The sequence below is a fragment of the Rhodnius prolixus genome, unplaced genomic scaffold (genome assembly GCF_049639745.1).
Source record: "Rhodnius prolixus isolate KJV_2025 unplaced genomic scaffold, Rpr scaffold_3, whole genome shotgun sequence".
NCBI classification, from domain to species: Eukaryota; Metazoa; Arthropoda; class Insecta; order Hemiptera; family Reduviidae; genus Rhodnius; species Rhodnius prolixus.
In genome coordinates this window covers 9,443,135-9,450,524 of record NW_027411603.1, presented here as the reverse complement: position 1 = coordinate 9,450,524, position 7,390 = coordinate 9,443,135, and the positions used below count along the sequence as shown (strand labels likewise).

The 7,390-nt window shown below is 28.4% G+C and overlaps 1 long non-coding RNA gene across 5 annotated transcripts; it reads right to left on the bottom strand.

Moving 5' to 3' along the window:
* Positions 1-220: 220 nt before the first annotated feature.
* Positions 221-5,932, bottom strand: LOC141452801 (uncharacterized). Of its 5 annotated transcripts, none has more exons than XR_012457631.1 (3): positions 5,502-5,932; positions 687-4,361; positions 221-307 (listed from the first exon to the last, which is right to left on the bottom strand). It is a non-coding gene; the product is annotated as an uncharacterized lncRNA (long non-coding RNA). The 5 variants fall into 5 exon arrangements; XR_012457630.1 differs by having other exon boundaries at positions 221-2,911; positions 4,002-4,361; XR_012457629.1 differs by having other exon boundaries at positions 221-2,513; positions 4,002-4,361.
* Positions 5,933-7,390: the final 1,458 nt, after the last annotated feature.

The following is a 7,390-nucleotide window of genomic DNA, read 5'->3' as shown; positions in this document are numbered from 1 at the left end:
TTCAATCTAACATTTATTTGTATGCTTTGAACCAGTTATGGTATATAGCACTTCTAATTTATATAGTTCTTCACCTTCAGATTCATAAATAAACAGTGCACAATTTATTTACCTACAACAAACTGATTAAAGTATTTCTGATAATTGTAAAGTGTCCAATAAACCGGTTTGGAGTCCAATAAGCATGCGTGCTATGAATACTCAAACCGATTCTTTAAAAGAAAATACAGCCCATTGGACTGGGCTTCCATTGATGAACAGTTTTGTAAGCAGTAGTAGTAGGTCTCTAGTATCAACAGGATTCAATCTGAAAATCAAAATTATTCAAAGTAATTAAAATATAAGGCTTACTGAGTTTTATCTTGAATGAAACAGCAACACAAAAAACATTTGTAATAATCTATAAACTATTATTCATAAAAATTGAATAAATGACAGTAATTAAACTAAAGGATTGATAAGTACATATAAATTATTTTTTAAAAGCTAAATAATTTAAAGAAGTTAATAATTGCGATAAAGGAGACTTATACTGAATAAGCTAAATCAAGTCTAAACAAGTAATTTTCTGCTTCTCCATAACTTGTACCTTTTCATATATTTGATTAAAGAAGATATTGAATGCAGTTACGAAATAAATATTGACATTAAATACTTGAAAAAAGTGAGTGAAGGGTGATAATTACTTTCTTATCAATTAATTCATAATTTAACTGTCATTTAATACAAACAGGGTGAACCAGTAAGTAATGTCCATAGGCCTACTCTGTGTAGTACATCTAAAGTGGAGTTCAATGACGTATTGGCCAGCTTCATATTTTCCACTATTCTTGAGTGACATCACTTAATTGTTTAAAAAATTTTCTAACATTTTCTCAAATAATATGTGTATTGATCATTCTCAACTACAAGTAACAACTAATAAAATATCAATAATTTAATAAACTTACGGTTTTCAAGAGTATTTGTAGATACAGAGTAAATACATACATGTCTATAAATAGATACATGTCTATAAATCCATGTCGCACGGCAATCAAGTCAATCTCCCATATTCCTCTGATCTTCCGACACCATCTAATAGAAGATGCGAAGGACATTTTTGAAATGTGGTGAGCTCCGCGGAGCCAAACAACATCTTTGATTTTGTCTGTCGTAGAACAAATATGAGCAAAGGTTAAATCTTATATCCAAAAATTCTGTCTGTTTATTAAAGTTGGTAAGCATATAAGACAATAAAGATTCTAATTAAAGCAGAAAGAAATAAAAAACAAAAAATAGAGCAACTCGCAAGATCAATGAAAAGTATACGTACCTCTTTAAAGGAAAACTAAAAACAGATAACTTTCATAATTTACCTTAATTAGTATTGATTATAAATGTAACAAGGGGCATTTAAGTCGATATTGAAGAAAGTAACAAAGAGTGCAGAAAAAGGCTTTCCAATAATCTTATTTCTAATAAAACCATTCTTACACAACTAACATTAGATTGTCCAAAAGTAACTAGCTTTGGAACAAGGAGGATAAAAATAAAATTGCTACTTTAGGGAGATACTTCTCTAGATAAAGTAATTCATTCAAATTGTCACAAATAGTGTATGCAATCTGATCATTTCCGGTCACAAAATAATAATAACATTTCATGAAGTATCTCATCATTTATTTCTGAACAATATGTCTATTAATGGCTGCCCTGATAATTTATCTATATCTGTTTTATCCACCACATTTTTCAAGATAAAACTATTTATTAAAAATGATATGAGAGTTACTTACTTGCAAGAAAACTAAATTAGTGCGCTAAATTTTACATTCTCAAAAGCTAGTTATAGTCTACTGGAGGTACTTCATTAATCAGAATTCAAGAGCATCTAAAATTTCCAATATACAGTTTAAAGAAGTAATACATAAAATCTAATCATTAACGTCACGCCCGTAAAGAGTTTCTTAGGGGCATCATTGCTGATAAATTTCCTGGAGTACCGGATAAGCGAATAATCTGCTGCGCTAAGATTTTATTAGAGGTTTCTTTCTTTTCCTATTTTCAAAGTTTAAGAATTTATTTATAGTAAGGAGTAAGTTGACATACCATTAAATTTACCATCAGAATGAATGAATGTATAGCCCAAGTGGAATTTTCTTTATAGTTTTCATAGTTTGTAGAAATCTTTCTAAAATTGCAAGTAGCTATAAAAAGATAAATTATTAAACATGCTTTTTTTTTGTGTGTGTAGACGTAGATGTAGAGAAAGAGGTAATCTCCAAACTTTTGTGGTGTGAAAATAAGCAGAAATGGGTACTGTGTGGAGATGAGCTACAGTTTAATAGGGTAAGCTCAACCCAATTACCTCCACCCACCATTTATTTCTACGAATCTTAAATGAATATTTTTAGTACTTGTTCTTACTTTAGAATACGTTGACATCAGATACATCAAGACTAGTGAATTATATTTCCGGCATTATGATTTAAATTTATCTACCTGCTTTTATATTCAAATGGCCATTTTCCCTAAAACAAAGAAAACAAAAGAAATAAATTAGTTTCTCAACAATTCTAAGAAACTATCGCAAAAATGTTATATAAATTTGAAGTAAGAATATATTCCAGTAACCAATGTAGTAATCGTTAGAATAGTTTATAATTTGAACAAAAACTAGCAAATTTTTAATCTGTACAAAGTGGATTTTGTTTTCACATTAGAAAGAATAAATAAATATGAAGTGTACACATATTGTTACACATATATGTATATTAAATGGTTTCTTTTGTAAAAAGATATTGGTTTTAAAACAAAGTATTTATTCTAATGCAAGACTGATGATGAGTTCATGAGTTTATTTTATCTTCTAAGATGTTACATTAAGTATTACGACAATACGAAGCACTTCACGAGGCGAAAACTTTGGCTGTAATAAAAAAAAAAAGAGATCATTACCTAAGAAAAAAAATTTAAAAAATTATAAAAGCACAAAAGATTCACTCCTAATTCATAGCAAACTACACAAAAAGATATAGCATTTTTGATTATGATTATAATAATGTTTTGAATTTGTAAAATGCCATTGCGTTGAACTACCGCATAAGTCTAGCGAGTATATCAAGATAAGCAGAGTAATCAGGATGACTTTCAAAGTTACGAGAAAAACGAAGCAATTGTGGGCTCTTTTTTTATTCTTATTTTGGGAGTTAGATTGTTGCATATCTCTGAATAGTTCTTGGGTGGAATATTATGATATGAGAATAAACATAGATGCGCTTTCTCTATTTCATTACTATAGCGCAGTCCTCACACTTGGCCCCCATACAACAGACCATAACATAAGAAAGAAATAATTACTAATACAAGCGTAAGTGAATAAGTATTAAAAAAAAAAATAACCAAAAACTAGTTTTGTTGTGACTAAATTCATATTTGAAACAACAAAAGATTATTAGTTACTTTTTAAAACAATACTTGAAAAAGAATATGCTTTCACTATTTTTCATGCAATTTTTTAAACTAAAAACAATAATTTTAATTAGCAAAGATGTAATAAAAGTAAAGGCTTATGCTATCTAGCGGAGAATATTAGAACTAGTAAGATTAACTTAACCTAGGTTTAGTTTAGGCAGTTGCCGCTAGATCGTATTGAGTATCACTTTAGTATAATTTGTTTTATTTTAATTATAATTTTGTAGCGAGAAAAATAAAGATTTTTTCATTGTTTCTTTGAAGAATTGTACACTTAATTCATTATTTATTGCTTTTTTTTTTATATGGAGGCTTTAATTAGCCACAAATTCTGACATTTTTTCTACAAATTGTGAGAATAAATGAAATAATATACTCTAATTGGGAGCAATAAATTACAAACCCTGCTATATTAATTTAAATTCAGAGACATGAATTATGGCAAAGGCAGCGAGAAATATTATTTACAAATTTCTACGATGTGTATTGATAATTCTCAACTACAAGTAACAACTAATAAAATATCAATAATTTAATAAACTTACGGCTTTCAAGAGTACATGTAGATACAGAGTAAATACATACATGTCTATAAATAGATACATGTCTATAAATCCATGTCGCACGGAAATCAAGTCAATCTCCCATATTCCTCTGATCTTCCGACACCATCTAATAGAAGATGCGAAGGACATTTTTGAAATGTGGTGAGCTCCGCGGAGCCAAACAACATCTTTGATTTTGTCCGTCGTATCGCGCATGTTTATTGAAAGCTTAACCGATTTCGGTCTTCCATCCATCATGTTAATGTTAATTACTCACTTTGGTGGAGTGATTTTGACTCCATTTACATTATAGTCTTGTACTTCACTTTCAGACTTAGCATTCAATTGGATATGTTTTTCCTGCAACAAAATGAAAGTACTGAGTGCATTCCATAAAATCTCTTAAATAGTTTAGTGAAAATAAAAAATACCATTCTCAATAATTCTTTTAAAATGATACAAGTCATATAAATCAAAAAGAGCTTATATATGATGAGAATAACTTCGGTTTGCATGGGGAGTTGCAGTTAGACTAAAGAAGATTTGATACTTCAATTTTCTAAAAGTTTGCTTGTAAATCAGTACAATGGCAATGTGTATGTGAACTTCGCTTTAAACCTCTGGCTGTCTTTTTCACATTAGTACCACGAATCACTTTTAATATACATCGCTATATAAAACTGGATTCATTTCATTAAAACCATATTTTAATTTTTTAGAAAATGTAACAGGTTATACCTTGTTACATCAATTTGCTTCTGTTACCCAATTAAAACGTGAATTTATTTTCTTTTTCTTTTTTTAATGCTATTCATTATCATGAAATGAACGAGTTCAAACTTGAACAAATAAAAAAAAGGGTGAATAAAACTACTTTTCCTCGCACAACAGGAAGAAATCATCTCGGCTTTCTGAAATAGACAACACACCAAAACATGTAATAGAAAGAGATGAAATTATTATTAGGTTTACCAGATGAATTGTGTGTACATCTATCTCAAAACATTAACAGCAAATCTAACAATAACTTTACTACCCATAAACTCACTATAATTATCAAAGGATGTAGTAAATTTATTTAAACAATAAATTAAATAAAAATAAAATTAAAAAAGTAAAAATTTTTCGATTAAGGGGGGCCAAATTATTTGTAAATTAAACATTTTTTTTTTACAATTTTCGACTAGAAGTAACTTTACAAAAAAAGGCTGAATTGCAGCTATTCCACTCCATAAAGAAGAGATTCTATATACAAATTAAATCGTCAAAATAATAATAAAAAAAAAGTTTAAAAACAAAGCAAAAATTAGGAAATATTAGTTAACATGACCAGCAAGTTGGTTTTGGTAACAAAACCAAACTAACCAAAATCTATTTTTCAAACTGACCGTTCATTAGTGAGTGGTGCATTTAATTAAACTGCCCTGGGTGTACGTGTTTGTTTTTTTTTTTTCAGCAAATTAAAACTATATTTTCCACATTGTAGTAAAATTGACTTACCTGAAATTGTTTCGTAGCATCGCGTGACTTCTCTTCAAATTTTATTTAATTTTCTACAATTATTTGACAATTAGTAACAAGTTTCCATTAGTTCTCCAATTTTAAAGCATACTGCACCAGTATCCTCCTATTTAATTTTTGTAAACTACTTAAATAATTGCAACAAAAAAGGCTCAATTTCATATTTAACTCTCTATAAATAAATCCAATAGAAGTGAATTTTTTTAAAATGCTAATTCAGCTCCATAATTTATTCAGTAAACTAGTGAGAGACGCTTAATTTAAATTAAGCAATTCCCAACAGAGTTTACATAGTTTCGAAAGATATAAATAAATCGAAATATAAAAATGAAACAGATATAGAACTTAATAACTTTTTAATTAAAAAACAATTGTACATGAATAATCAATAGTTATTATTGATAAGGTTATGTGAGAAGGCTAAATAGTCTTAAAGGAGCAATTTATTTATTACAAATATAATTAAATAATTTGTTTTTTATATAGCAATCGTTCTTTTTAAAAAAGTAATTAAAATAAAGCTTAGGAAGTATAATTAATCCTATTTTAAAGAGAACTAAACTAAATATATAAAATTATAAAATAATAATTTAAACTGTTGGTTACCCTTACTTCTATAGAAGGTTGTGACTTTTTCAGGGGGCCTTTGTGGAGTTCGTATTCTTTGAATTTAAACTTTTTTAACTGTACTTTTTATGTGTACTTTATTTTGTTAAAAATAAAATCAGTGTTGTTAAACATAAAACTTTATTATTATTATTATCACTTTTATTTCGTGGTAAGTATTGAACTTAGTTCTTATTTTTTCTTGAACATTGCATTCAACAATTCTGTGCTAGAGCAACGATAGATTGTTAAATGAGATTAGTGTTTTAAAAAAAGTTCATCAATATTTTAATAGACATTATCATTACTTTTATAAAAGGTTCTAATAATATTTTTGTTTATTCTGTAATCTTTTACAGATGCCAATTTCAAATCTGTGAGGCAACTAAATCGGTGAGTTCAATTTTTTTTAATGGTAGTGCTATTCCATTAAAGAATAAGTTACAGTGAGCATACTTTTTGAATTCTTATATTAACAATGTAACTATTGACTACTTGATGATATCACGCCGAGCAATTTCAAATTTTACTTAAAAATTTCTTTGTAAAAGTGTTGGTGCTAAAACTTATTTGGTTTGTTGAGTGCATCGTGCTTGACTGCCATCTGGCGAGTGATTTATTAAACAGACCTACATCTGCTTTAGGTCACAATCCTTTTGTCAGACTTGTTTAAATTAACTGTTTGTGTGGATTTTTTTTTCTTCTCTTCATAGCTTTTACTTAGTTATTGTAGTTATTATAGAGGTAATGAGTCCCATACAAGACACTTAAATACCATCATATAGGTAAGATTAGCCTCTATAATGGGCATTTATGTTTCGTAGGGGACGAGTTACCTCTTTAATAACAAATAGATTCAATATACAAATCAAATTCTTAATTTAATGAAAAAAGAAAAGTTAACCGGTAGTGCCACTTTACTGATAAAGTGTAGTTTGTAGCGATTTTTTTTCGCAAAAAAAAATAATAGTCTCAAGAAAAATTATTTGCTTTCTTTGTGGTAAAAAACATAGTCGTGTATGTGTTCGCACAACATTTTTATTTATTTATTTTTTTAAAATAATTAACGAGAAAGGTTAGTGAAAATTGGCATTAATTCCAGCCTGTTGGTAAGTGGGGCAATTGGTGGCAATGTGGGACGGTCTCCCACTGGGGAAAGTGATGTGACCAACTCTATATTTAGTATTAGCTTTATTTATATAATTTACACCTTCGTTTAGATTTTGATGCTGTTTTTCCTTTTCTCTTGCTACTTGGAGAGA